The sequence below is a fragment of the Mustela lutreola genome, chromosome 2, assembly GCF_030435805.1.
Source record: "Mustela lutreola isolate mMusLut2 chromosome 2, mMusLut2.pri, whole genome shotgun sequence".
Taxonomy (NCBI): Eukaryota; Metazoa; Chordata; class Mammalia; order Carnivora; family Mustelidae; genus Mustela; species Mustela lutreola.
The window spans coordinates 99,281,226-99,294,467 of NC_081291.1; the positions used below are offsets into that span (position 1 = coordinate 99,281,226).

A 13,242-nucleotide genomic window follows, 5' to 3' on the forward strand; every position below is an offset into this window, starting at 1 on the left:
CTGCACCAATGCTCTTCTAAAAGTTGGCCTCCACAGTCCACTCACTCTGCCTGTCGTTGTCTCCTTTCCTGGTCCCAGGGCTACTCTGAACTCTGCTCTGACCAAGCTCCCCTTACCAATCAAAACAGATTTGACCTTGGGTGCCTGGGTGGCTCGGTGGGTTAAGCTGCTGCCTTCGGCTCAGGTCATGATCTCAGGGTCCTGGGATCGAGTCCTGCATCGGGCTCTCTGCTCGGCAGGAAGCCTGCTTCCTCCTCTCTCTCTGCCTGCCTCTCTGCCTACTTGTGATCTCTCTCTGTCAAATAAATAAATAAAATCTTAAAAAAACAAAACAAAACAGATTTGACCTTCATGAGAAGCAATTTGGCATCCTGCCCTCAGAGGCTTAAAATCCTCCATCCAAAAAAAGTCCTCTCCAGGGATCCTCTCCTAAAGAAATCATCAAAGATGCAAAGAATTATGAACAAAGATGATCGTTGAATTTATAAGCCAAAAAAATGGGAAATTATCTAAGTGAACAATAATTGGGGAATGATTAAATAAATAATGCTATATCCACAGAATGGAGAACGACCCAGCTATTAAAGAGATGTGTGACTCAGTGTAAGAAATACATATTTCCTGTCCTTTTGCCTGCCCTGAGAGTTATCATCTTTGTCAAAATCTTTGCTTAGTGGAAAAGTGAAGAAGATGGCATCCAATTTCTTTCATTTTCATTATTTTGACTACCAATAAGGATGGTTATTTTTTCAGATTTGTTAATTTTTATTCCTTATGAATTGCCTATTTATGCCCTTTCTTCAATTTTCTTTGGATATTTTATTTTTCTTAATTGTTAGTTTCTATTAACTTTATTGACCACTTATATGTCGTATTTATTGCAAATTTTTCCCTAGCATGTAATTTCTTTTCATTTGTTTTTTTTTTACACTGTAGATATTTTACGTTTTATATGTTCAAAACTATCATTTTCTCTTTTATGGTTTTTGTCTTTGATGTGATGCTAACAGGATCTTTTCTCATCCAAATAGTATTTTCTTCTAATACCTTCATACTTAATACCTTTTTTTCCAGGTGATTTCCTGCTCATGAAATAATAAAATGGAAATGTCCATACCTCATACCCTTATAGAGAAGATTAAATGAGCTGATTCACAGCAAGTTCTAGAAACAGCAACTGGCTCATAGTGGTACTTCTGTCACTGTTAGCTATTATTAATTGCAACTAACTCAATGGAAATTTTTTCTGGAGGTAGGTGTGAAATACGTTTTGGTTTTGTGTTGAGCCAGAGTTGTCCCAATGCTGTGTGTTTGATCATACATTTTGTCATCAAAAAGCCAGTGGCTGGAATGCAATCTTTGTGTTGACCCCAATTTCAGGGGGATTCCCTTTACAGAGCTATGGGCTGGGGAGGAAGGCTGCTCCAAAGCTCCCTGCTCACCTTCTCATCCTGTACTCTCCCCCATTCCAAGGTCAAGGCCTGTGTCACAACAAGTTTCCTAAGTAGGGTGCAGACCCAACACATGCTCAGCCTGCCATGCTCTTTCCCAGCTCACGTTCAGCACCACATGGCCTCAGTCTTTGTCCACTTTTCTCTCTCTTCTCTTTGTTCTCTGGGGCCAATGAGACTCAGGTTTTCTCCAGCTGCACTCCCACAGGTCACTGAGTCTCCTCAGTGGAGGTCCCCACAGCCCCTAACCCAGCTGGTGAGCCACATAGGAGCCAAGAAAGGACAGGCCCTTTGTCCCCAAAGGGTGGCAGTGAGGGGGATGAGGGGGGTGCTCATTCCCTGGGGGTCACCCAACCAGTCTTTCTGGCCACTGCCAATTCCTGGGTCCCCTAACAGCCAGCTTTCCTCTGTCTGAGGCTCAGTGTTAACCTTCCTTCTTATAATTCACCTCTGCAAGAAAGTGTACAAGTGACATTTTCTCAGATAAGCATACTATCAAAAGTTGGGGAAGAAGGGTGCCTGGGTGGCTCAGTCGTTAACCATCTGCCTTTGGCCTCGGGTCATGGTCCCCGAGTCCTGGGATCAAGCCCCTTGTTGGACTCCCTGCTCAGCAGGAAGCCTACTTCTCCCTCTCCCACTCCCCCTGCTTGTATTCCTTCTCTTGCTGTCTCTCTCTCTGTCAAATACATAAAAATCTTTTTAAAAAAGAAAAAAAAAAGGTTGGGGAAGGAGATGGGATTTTTTTGACAGAGAGGTCTTTATTGATCAGGCAGAGCTGAAATGCCGCTTTTAGAGGGCTCTCGGAGTCCTGGGTGCAACCAGTGGCGTCCTGGGGGAGGGGGTAGGGCACTGCCGACTGGGCATTTGTGTGAAGGGCGCCCTCTGACCTCCCCAGCAGTCCAGGCCTGCGGAGCGAGGGCTTCCACGCCGTTCCTTCCCCCAGGCCGCGGGAGGAAGATGTGGAACTCCTGTCGGGTGAGAAACCCGGCTGCGGAGATGTAAGTCCCGCGGTCCTGCCGCGACTCTGAGCGCGTCCTCCCTGCCAGCCCCTAACTGGGATCGTCCCTCTGACCTTGGCAAGCTATCTTAACTCTATGGGCACAGGTTCTATCGCCCGAAAAACGGAGCTCCCCTGAGAACTTGCTGCAGGGGGTGTCGAGGATTAAATGAGTTGATGCATTCAAAGGGCTTACAGTAGTGTGTGGCACACGCGTAGAAGGTTCTGATATGCGTAGTTGCTGTTTTCAGCATCACTAGCATTTACAGCCACGGCAGCAGCCACGATGTTACCCCCATCCCAGGTGCCCCGGGGGCGGCAACGCGGGAAGCCAGGCGGTGTCCCTCTTGTCCACCAGGGGGCGCCATCGCAGAGCGCATGGGCCGCTCCCCAGGCTCCTCGCAGCGCCGCTGGGCGGGGCCGCCTCCGTCTCAACAAACTTCAGAGCGCGCTAGCGTGGGTCCCTGCTGTCACGCCTGCCGCGGGATACCTGCCCTGCAGGGCTGCTTGAACCCAGACTAGCGTACACCCCAGGGACGCAGGCTCTGGCCTCTGGCCCTTCGTATGAGGTGCCGCGTGGGTCACGCAAGCCGAGAGGCCTGCTCAGGAACTGTTTGCTGGTCCCCCTGGACCTAAACACCCCCACCAGAGACCGGGCTAGCTCCTTCTGAACACCTGCGGACAGCCAAGCCTAAACCCTGCAGGACTGACCTCAAACACCTTCTAGGAATAGCTTCATCTGCTTCAAAGTTTCCAGGTGGGTACAAGGAAGTTGGGGGATGGGGGGCAAAAGGAGTTTCAGGAAGGCTCTTCTTGCCTTGGTTCTCCCAGGGCTCCACACCCATTTATTGCCCTCCCAACCTGCCATCCACTTGGGAGTCTCTGACCTTTGTCCTTTGGCAACCAGCATCTCACACTGTTGTATGAGGACCTCCTGCCTCAAATCACAGATGGAGCCTATTAACAGGACAGACTCCAAAGCTCCGTGTTGGGCGCGTGGTTCTCAGCGTGCGGTCCCAGGACAGCTGCTACCCGTCACGCTGGCGGGGGTGGGGGAGGGGCTCCAGACCCAGAACTGTGGGGGTGGGGTGAGCGACCCCTACCTTAACAAGCCCTCCAGGAGATTCTCCTGCAGTGGGAAGTTTGTAACTCCCAGGCCCACACTCTCCTCTCTTCTGTGGCCGCAGGATTGCTGTCCACAAACGTCCCCAGATCTCCCTCCAGAGCCCTGGTGGGTTCTAATTCATCATTTCCAAGGGGCTGCAGGTTTTGTCGGTGGTGTGATTTTGGGGTTGTGAGGTGCGCCCGCGCCCCTGACATGGTTGTTATAGGTGTTTCCTCGTTTGACAAGGCTCAAAGCTATTGTGGTTTTCATTTTCATCTTGATGAAAGTGTGTGGTGTTTTCAGTACAGTTGCTTAGCAAGTAGAGCCCTGACTTGTGACAGTCAACTTGACAGATGATCAGATCTCGTGATTTGTCTTGTTTCCAACAGCTGTACTGTTTTTCTCCTCTAAGGCAAGGGGAGGTTGCCTGGAGACACTGTGGTGGCCATGTTCTGGAGTGAAAGGAGAGGAGGCACAGCCCTGCTCCTGCCCACCACCGCCCCATCCCCACCACACCCCACCCCCCCTGAGGTGGAGAGCCCTGCCCTGGGGAAGTTCCAGACCTGGGATAGGAGCAGTGTGGTGCCTGGGGGAATACTGGGTACAGGCCCATTCTTTAGGAAGCTCACAATCTCAAAGAGACAGATAACCTTTTGGCAGAAGTGTGAAAGATTCATTCCTTTCCCTCCCAGTGACCAGCAAGAGAGAACTCAGCACCACCATCCAAATCCCTCCAAAAACACGCAGTGAGAGAGAAAAGGTAGAATTATTTTCCATGAAAAAGGGGCTGTTGGCCTATGTAAACAAGGCTCTACTAATGATGCTAGAAGACTCCAGAAAATATTTTTATTCTAATTATAAGTAAACTTGTTTCTCTGAAACTCTCAACACCGTTCTCATGATTTTTTTTTTTAATAATTGTGTAAATAGAAGTATAGCGGATTGAATAGTGGTCCCTCAGAATATATGCCCAAGTCCTAACCTCCAGTACTTGTGATTGTGACTTTACTTGGAATTAGGGTCTTTGCAGATATAATTAAGTTAAAGATCTTTTGATGAGATTATCCTGAAATTAGAGGAGGTCCCAAAAATCCAATGTCTGTTGTCCTTGAAAGAGAAAGGAGATGAGATCAGGGAACACACAGAAGTATAGGCCTTGTGAAGATGAAGACAGAAAGTGGAGGAATGTGTCTAGAAGTCAAGGAACACCCAGGATTGCTGACAGCCACCAAAACCCTGGAGGGAGATGTGGAACAGACTCTGGCTGAGAGCTTCCAGAACAAACTCGTCTTGTCAACACCTTGATTTCAGACTTCTGGCCTCTAAAATAAGGAGAGAAGAAATTTCTCTTGTTGTAAACCACCCAGTTTGTGGTCATCTGTTGCAGCAGCCCTAAGAAACTAACACAAGAACATATGTTTAGGAACCCTGGGTGGCTCAGTCCATTAAGTGTCTGCCTTTGGCTCAACTCATGATTGCAGGGTCCTGGGATTGAACCCATGGGTTTTCTGCTCAATGGGAAGTCTGCTCCTCTCTCTCCCTCTGCCCCTCCCCCTGCTCATGCTCTCTCTCTCTTTCTCTCTCAAATAAATAAATAGAATCTTAAAAAAAAAAAAAAAAAAAAAGACTCAAGATGAGCAGCTGTGGTTGGAGCTGCCCTAGTCTGGTAGCAGATGTAGGTGAGGGCTCCCTTTAAGGAAGGCCTGCATTTCTAGCCTCCAGCTGCAGGAAAGCCATGTGTGTATTTCCTATGAGTGAGGGGTGGGCCCCTGGAAGGAGATGGTATTTAGTAGAGACTCCCTATCGTAGGCCAAAGGATAGCCAGAGGGTTAAGGGGAGAAATCCACACTGCCAACTGGAGGAGGCATTAACTGGGTCAAAGGCTCTACAGGAGAGGGAGCCACAGTTTGGCTGAGCCCCCCTCAGTAAGTGTCACACAGTTTGGCTGAACCCCCTTTACTTACTTACTTGCACTTACTGAGCCCCCCCTCAATAAGTGTCACTCAGTGGTGACACTCCAAAGTCACCAACACCAGGTGACAATGCACCAAACTAGCAAGACCTTTCTGTTGCTCATCTCTGCTCTCCTAGAAGGCCCCAATGATGGTTAGTTTTATTTGTCAAGCTGACTGGACCATGCGGTGCGCAGAAAGTTGGTTAAATGGTATGTCTCTTAGAATGTTTCTGGACGAGGTTAGCATTTGAATCTGGGTACTGAGTAAAGAGGGTTGCCCTCCCCAAAGTGGATGGGCATCATCCAATCCGGGAGAGCTGAAGGATCAAAAAGGCAGAGACAGAGAGAACACGCACTCTCTGCAGACTACATGAGCTGCGACAGCAGTTTTCTGCCCTCGGACTGAGACTTACTCCACTGGCGCTGCCAGTTCTCAAGCCCTCGGACTTGGACTGAACTACACCCGGCTCTGCTGGGTCTCCCAACTTGCAGACCCACAAGGTGGGACTCCTCAACCTCCACTATCAGTGAACCAATTCCTTATAAAAATTGTTGTGGAGGGGCACCTTGTGACTCAGTCAGTTAAGCATCTGCCTTTAGCTCAGCTCATGATCCCCGGGGGTCCTGGAATCGAGCCCCTCATGGGGCTCCCTGCTCAGTGGGAAGTCTGCTTCTCCCTCTCCCTCTGCTCCTACTCCCCCTGCTTGTGCTCTCTCTCTGTCTGCCAAATAAATAAGTAAAATCTTTTTTAATAAAAGATGCAGATATAAAGACAGAAATATCTCTGAATACAGAGACACAGATATGGTTTTGTGTCTCTGAAGAGCCTGGACCAGTACTTCGGAAAGAGGTGGCATCCCTGTCCCCATGGCAGATGTTCCAGTCTGAGGCAGAGCTAAGGGAGAGGGCAATTTGAATTAGATAAAAGTTTCAAGCTTAAATATTGGATCCAATGGTATGACTACAACAAAACTGTTCTTAGAGTAAAAATTATGGGAAAAGCTATGCAAGCTGCCCAAGATCTCATCCAGAGTGAGGGAGGGCTCACCTAGACTGTGGGCTTGAAGGACAGTGGGAGGAGGTTGCTTTTCCACTTGTACCTTGTTGCTGAGACATCTGTGCAATCAGCTGTTCCACCAGGTGTGCAAGTGTAGCTCAGGAGGAAGACAACTTAAACATCACATGGTCAAAGCTATGGATGTGGGGAAGACATTTGGTAAAATTCAGTACACATCCCAATAGAAAACACTTGATAAAATAGGAATAGCAAGAAACTCCCTAAAATTTTAGACTATGTGCCTGATACCAGTAATGGATAAAAAATATCCATTTTTTTAAAGATTTTCTTTATTTGAGAGAGAGAGAGAGAGCATGAGCGAGGAGAAGGTCAGAGGAAGAAGCAGACTCCCCGTGGAGCCGGGAGCCCGATGTGGGACTCGATCCCACATGATCATGACCTGAGCTGGAGGTTGCTTAACCAACTGAGCTACCCAGGTGCCTCCATTTTTATTTTAATATTTCAGAAAAGCACAAAGGAAAACAAATCATTCATATTCCCATCACCTAGAACTTATAAGTGGGCAAATTTGCTTACCGCTTATTTTTAAGAATAATTATTCTGCTGTATAATACATGTTTGTAAAAAAGAATTCAAACAATGCAGAAAAGTGCAATAATAAAAGTGCAACAACTAACCCAAAACAGTCATTATTAATATTAGGTAAACATCATTCCAGGTGTCTTGCAGAACACATTTACAGGTAGAAGGTTAGAGATAACATACACATACACATGGAGGTCTACGGTTTAATTTCACTTACATTTGCATTCATGTTCATGGGAATATTGGTCTGTAGTACTCTTCTCCTGTAATGTCTTCATCTGGTTTTAATGTTAAGGTAATACTGGCCTTGTAAAATGAATTTGGAAATGTTCTATACTCCCCTGCCTTTTTTTTTTATTAAGCTCTACACCCAATGTAAGGCTTGAACTCATGACCCCAAGATCAAGTGTTGCATGCTCTACTGACTGAGCCAGCCAGGCACCCCCATATTTTCCTCTTTGTAAAAAAACTTTTATGTAGGATTGGTATTTTCTTTTTAAAATGTTTCGTAGGGGCACCTGGGTGGCTCAGTCAGTTAAGCAGCTGACTTTGGCTCAGGTCATAGTCCCAGGGTCCTGGGATGGAGCCCCACATCGGGCTCCCTGCTCAGCGGGGATCCAGCTTCCCCCTCTTCCTCTGCAGCTCCCCCTGCTTGTGCTCTCTTTCACCACTCTCTCTCAAATAAATACATACATAAATACATAAATAAGTAAAATGTTTCATAAGCTCCATTAGTAAAAGGTGTGGAGTTCTTTTGTGGGAAGTTTTAAATTATAAATTTAATGTTTGAAATTATGATAAGACTATCCAAATTTTCTGTTTCTTCTTAGGCCAGTTTTGGCAGTTTTTGTCTTTGTTCATTTCATCAAGTTTGTTCAACTTACTGGAATAACGTTTTTCATAATATTCCCTTATTATCCTTTTAATGTCTACAGAGACTATGGTGATGTCCTCTCTTTCATCCCTGATACTAATATTTTATTCCTTCTTTCTTTTTTCCTTGGGCAGTTTAGCTAAAACCTTATCAATCTTATTGGTATTTAATTTAATTATTTTTGCTAATCACATTTATTTGTTTATTTTATTGAAGTAAAAATAACGTGCAATGTTATACTAGTTTCATGTGTACAATATATTGATTCAACAATCTATACAATACTCAGTGCTCATCAAGACAAATGTAGTCATCATTCAACATTATTGCAATATTATTGACTACAGTTCCATGCTGTACTTTTCTAAAGATTTTATTTATTTATTTGACAGACAGAGATCACAGGTAGGCAGAGAGGGAGGCAGAGAGAGAGGAAGGGAAGCTGGCTCCCCGCCGAGCAGAGAGCCCAGTGTGGGGCTTGATGACAGGACCCTGGGATCTTGACCTGAGCCAAAGGCAGAGGCTTTAACCCACTGAGCCACCCAGGCGCCCCATGCTGTACTTTTCATCTCTGTGAACTATTTGTTTTATAATTAGAAGTTTGTGCCTCCTGATCCCCTTTATGTATTTCACCCATCCCCTCATCGGCCTCCCCTCTGACACCCACCAGTCTGTTCTCTGTATTTAAGAGTCTGTGTTTTTTGTTGTTGTTATTGTTCATTTATTTTTCAGATTCTGCATGTAAGTGAAACCATGTGGTATTTTTCTCTCTCTGCCTGACCTATGTCCTTATATCACTTAACATAACACCCTCAAGTCCATCCAGGCTGTCACAAATGGCAAAATGTCCTTCTTTTCTGTGGCTGAGTAATATTAAGTTGTGTGTATACTCCACATTTTCTTTATCCATTCATCAGTCCATGGCCACTTGGGCTGCTTCCAAATTTGGTTATTGTAAATAATGCTGCAATAAATATAGAGGTGCATTAACCTTTTTTAATTACTGTTTTTGTTTTCTTTAGGTAAATACCCAACAGTGGAATTACTGGATCATATCGTATTCCTAATTTTCTTCTTTTGAGGAAACTCCATATTGTTTCCACAGTGCTTGCACCAATATACATTCCTACCAACAGTGCACGAGTGTTCATTTTTCTCCACATCCTCACCAGCATTTGTGGGTTCTTGTTTTTTTGATACTAGCCGTTCTGACAGGTGAGAGGTGATATCTCATTTTGGTATTGATTTGCATTATCCTGATGATTAGTGATGTTGAGTACTTTTCCATATACCTGTTGGTCAACTGTATGTCTTCTTTACAAAATATCTCTTCAAAACCTCTGCCTATTTTTTAATCAGGTTGTTTGGCTTTTTGTTTGTTTGTTTTTGTTTGGGAGGGTGGTGTTGGGTTGTATAAATTCTTTATATATTTTGGATATTAACCCCTTATTGAGGTATGTAGTTGGCAAATATCTTCTCCCGTTCAGTAGGTTGCCTTTTTGTTGTTTTTTTTTTTTTTAAAGATTTTATTCATCCACTTGACAGACAGAGATCACAAGTAGGTAGAGAGGCAGGCAGAGAGAGGAGGAAGCAGGCTCCCCGCTGAGCAGAGAGCCCGACGTGGGGCTCGATCCCAGGACCCCGGGACCATGACCCGAGCCGAAGGCAGAGGCTTTAACCCACTGAGCCACCCAGGCGCCCCAGGTTGCCTTTTTGTTTTGTTGATAGTTTCCTTCACTATGAAGCTTTTATTTTGATGTAGCCCAATGGTTTATTTTTGCTTTGGTTTCCCTTGCCTGAGGAGACATACCTAGAAAAATGTTGCTATAGCCAATGTCCAAGAGATTACTCACTCTATTTTCTTCCAAGAGTTTTATGGTTTTAGGTCTCACATTTGGTCTTTAGTCCATTTTGAGTTTATCTTAGCATATGATGTAGGAAAGTGATAAGTTTTATTCTTCTGCATGTTGCTATCCAGTTTTCCCGGTATCATTTATTGAAGAGACTGTCTTTTCCCCATTGTATATTTTTGCCACCTTTGTTGCAGATTAATTCACCATATAGGTATGGCTTGTTTCTGGGCTCTCTTACCTGTTGCATTGATTGATGTGTCTATGTTTGTGCCAGTACCATACTATTTTGATTATTATAGCTTTGCAGTATAGTTTGAAAACTGAGATTGTAATACCTCCAGCTTTGTTCTTCTTTCTCAAGATTGATTTGGCTCTTAGGTCTTTGTGGTTCTAATACATTTTAGGATTATCTGTTCTAGTCATGTGAAAAATGCTGTTGGTATTTTGATAGGGATTGCACTGAACCTGTAGACTGCTTTGGGTAGTGTGCACGTTTTAACAATGTTAATTATTCCAATCCATGAGTATGGAATGTCTTTCCATTTTTTTGTTTCATCTTCAGTTTCTTTCATCAATGCCTTATAGTTTTCAGAGTACAGATCTTTCACTACCTTCGTTAAGTTTATTCCTATGTATTTTATTCTTTCTGGTGCAATTATAAATGGAGTGATTTTTCTAATTTCTCTTTTGGCTACTTCATTATTAGTGTATAGAAATGCAATAGATTTTTCTGCATATTAATTTTGTATCCTGTCACTTTACTGAATTCATTTACCAGTTCTAATAGTTTTTGATGGTCTTTAGGTTTTTATTTATTTGTTTGTTTTTAAAAGATTTTATTTATTTATTTGAGAGAGAGCAAATGAATGGGAGGCAGAGACAGAGAGAGAGAGAGAGAGAAGCAGGCTCCCCACTGAGCAGAGAGCTCCATGTGGGTCCCCATCCCAGGATCCTGAGATTGTGACCTGAGCCTAAGGCAGATGCGTAGCTGGCTGAGCTACCCAGGTGACCCTAGGGCTTTTTAAAAAATATATGTATAGTATCGTATCATCTACAAATATTGACAGCTTTACTTCTTCCTTACTAATTTGGAAACCTTTTATTTCTTTTCCTTATTTGATTGCTGCAACTAGAACTTCCATTACTATATTGAATAAAAGTAGTGAGGGTGGACATCCTTGTCTTTTTCACTGAGAGGAAAGCTCTAGGTTTCTCACCATTGTGTGAAGTTAGCTGTGGGTTTATCAGATATGGCCTTTATTATGTTGAGCTATGCTCCTTCTACACTCTTTTTGTTGAAATTTTTATCATGAACAGCTATTGTATTTTGTCAGATGCTCTTCTGTGTTGACTGAGATGATCATATGGTTTTTAACATTCCTCTTATTAATGTAAGGTATCAAATCGATTGATTTGCAAGTATTGAACTATCCTTGCTTCCTAAATAAATCCCATTTGATTGTCATGAATGGTCTTTTTAATGCATTGCTGAAGTTGGTTTGCTAATATTTTGTTAAGGATTTTTGCATCTGTGCTCAGCAGAGCTATTGGGCTCTAATTTTCTCTTTTTTTGGTAGTGTCTTTGTTTGGCTTTGGTATGAGGATGATGGTGGCCTTGCAGAATGTATTTGGACGCTTCTATTCCTCTTTTTTTTTTAATAGTTTGAGAAAAATAGGTATTAACTCTTCTTTAAATGTTTGGTAGAATTCACCTATGAAGCCATCAGTACTGACTTTTGTTTTTTGGAAATTTTTCATTACTAATTCAATTTCATTGCTAGTAATTAGTCTGTTCAAATTTTCCATTTCTTCCTGAATCAGTCCTCTAATCCTGAAAGATTATATATTTCCAGGAGTTTATCCAGGTTGTCCAATTTGTTGGCATATAACATTCTCTTATAATCCTTTGCATTTATCTGGTGTCAGTTGTTATTTCTCCTATTTAATTTCTGGTTTTATTTGAGTCCCCTCTCTCAATTTCTTCCTTTATGTCTACTAATGTTTGCTTTTTTTTAAATTTAGGTGCTCCTATATTGTGTTCCTAGATATTTATAATTTGTATACAACTTTTGTTGGATATATCCCTTTATCATTTTTGCAATGCCCTTCTTTGCCTCTTGCTATAGTCTTTTTTTTTTAAAGATTTTTTTAAAAGATTTTATTTATTTATTTGACAGAGAGAGATCACAAGTAGGCAGAGAGGCAGGCAGAGAGAGAGAGGAGGAAGCAGGCTCCCTGCTGAGCAGAGAGCCCGATGCGGGGCTCGATCCCAGGACCCTGAGATCATGACCTGAGCCTAAGGCAGCGGCCTAACCCACTGAGCCACCCAGGCGCTCTATAGTCTTTTTTTAAAATTTTATTTATTTATTTGACAGAGATCCCAAGTAGGCAGAGAGGCAGGCAGAGAGAGAGGAAGGGAAGCAGGATCCTTGCCAAGTAGAGAGGCCAATGCCGGGCTCTATCCCAGGACCCTGGGATCATGACCTGAGCCGAAAGCAGAGGCTTTAACTCACTGAGCCATCCAGGTGCCCCTTGCTATAGTCTTTTGTTTTAAAGTGTATTTTATCTGATATAAGTATTGCTGCCCTAACTTTTTTATTTTGCTTACATTTGCATGGTAATTTTAAAAAAGATTTTATTTATTTATTTATTTGAGATAGAGCAAGAGAGAGAGAGCACAAGCAGGGCAGAGGGAGAGGGAGAAGCAGGCTCCCTGCTTAGCAGGAAGACTGATGTGGGACTCCATCCCAGGACCCTGGGATCATGACCTGAGTGAAGGCAGATACTTAACTGACTGAGCCAACCAGGCACCCCATGCATGGTAATTTTTTCTATCTCTTTAACTTTTAGTCTGTATGTGACTTTAAGTCTGAAGTGAGTCTCTATTGGTAGCATATAGATGGATCTCTTTTTTTTAGCCATTCAATTACCTTATGTCTTTTGATTAAAATTTACATTATATGTACATATATATATGCATATATATGTACATATATATACATATACATATGGTGGTGCTAAGAAAAGGAAGAAGAAGTCTTATACCACTCCCAAGAAGAATAAGCATAAGAGAAAGAAGGTTAAACTGGCAGTCCTGAAATACTATAAGGTGGATGAGAATGGCAAAATCAGTCGCCTTTGTTGGGAGTGCCCTTCAGATGAGTGTGGTGCTGGAGTTTTTATGGCTAGCCACTTTGACAGACATTACTGTGGCAATGTATACATATATATACATATATATACACATATATGTATATGTATATTTCTTTTTTTTAATATTTTATTTATTTATTTGACAGACAGAACTCACAAGTAGGCAGAGAGGCAGGCAGAAAGAGAGGAGGGAAGCAGGCTCCCCACTGAGCAGAGAGCCCAATGTGGGGCTTGATTCCAGGAACCTGGGAT

General features: G+C 43.2%; 1 protein-coding gene across 4 annotated transcripts in view; it reads left to right on the forward strand.

The window, feature by feature from the left end:
* Positions 1-2,886: 2,886 nt before the first annotated feature.
* Positions 2,887-13,242, forward strand: part of ESYT3 (extended synaptotagmin 3) — a 73,250-nt gene continuing 62,894 nt past the window's right edge. For 2 of the 4 annotated variants that reach the window (XM_059162741.1, XM_059162743.1), the window contains exon 1: positions 2,887-3,205. The gene's annotated coding sequence lies outside the window, so the exon portion shown is untranslated. The remainder of the gene's footprint in view (positions 3,206-13,242) is intronic. The other 2 variants (XM_059162746.1, XM_059162745.1) reach the window with 1 other exon arrangement.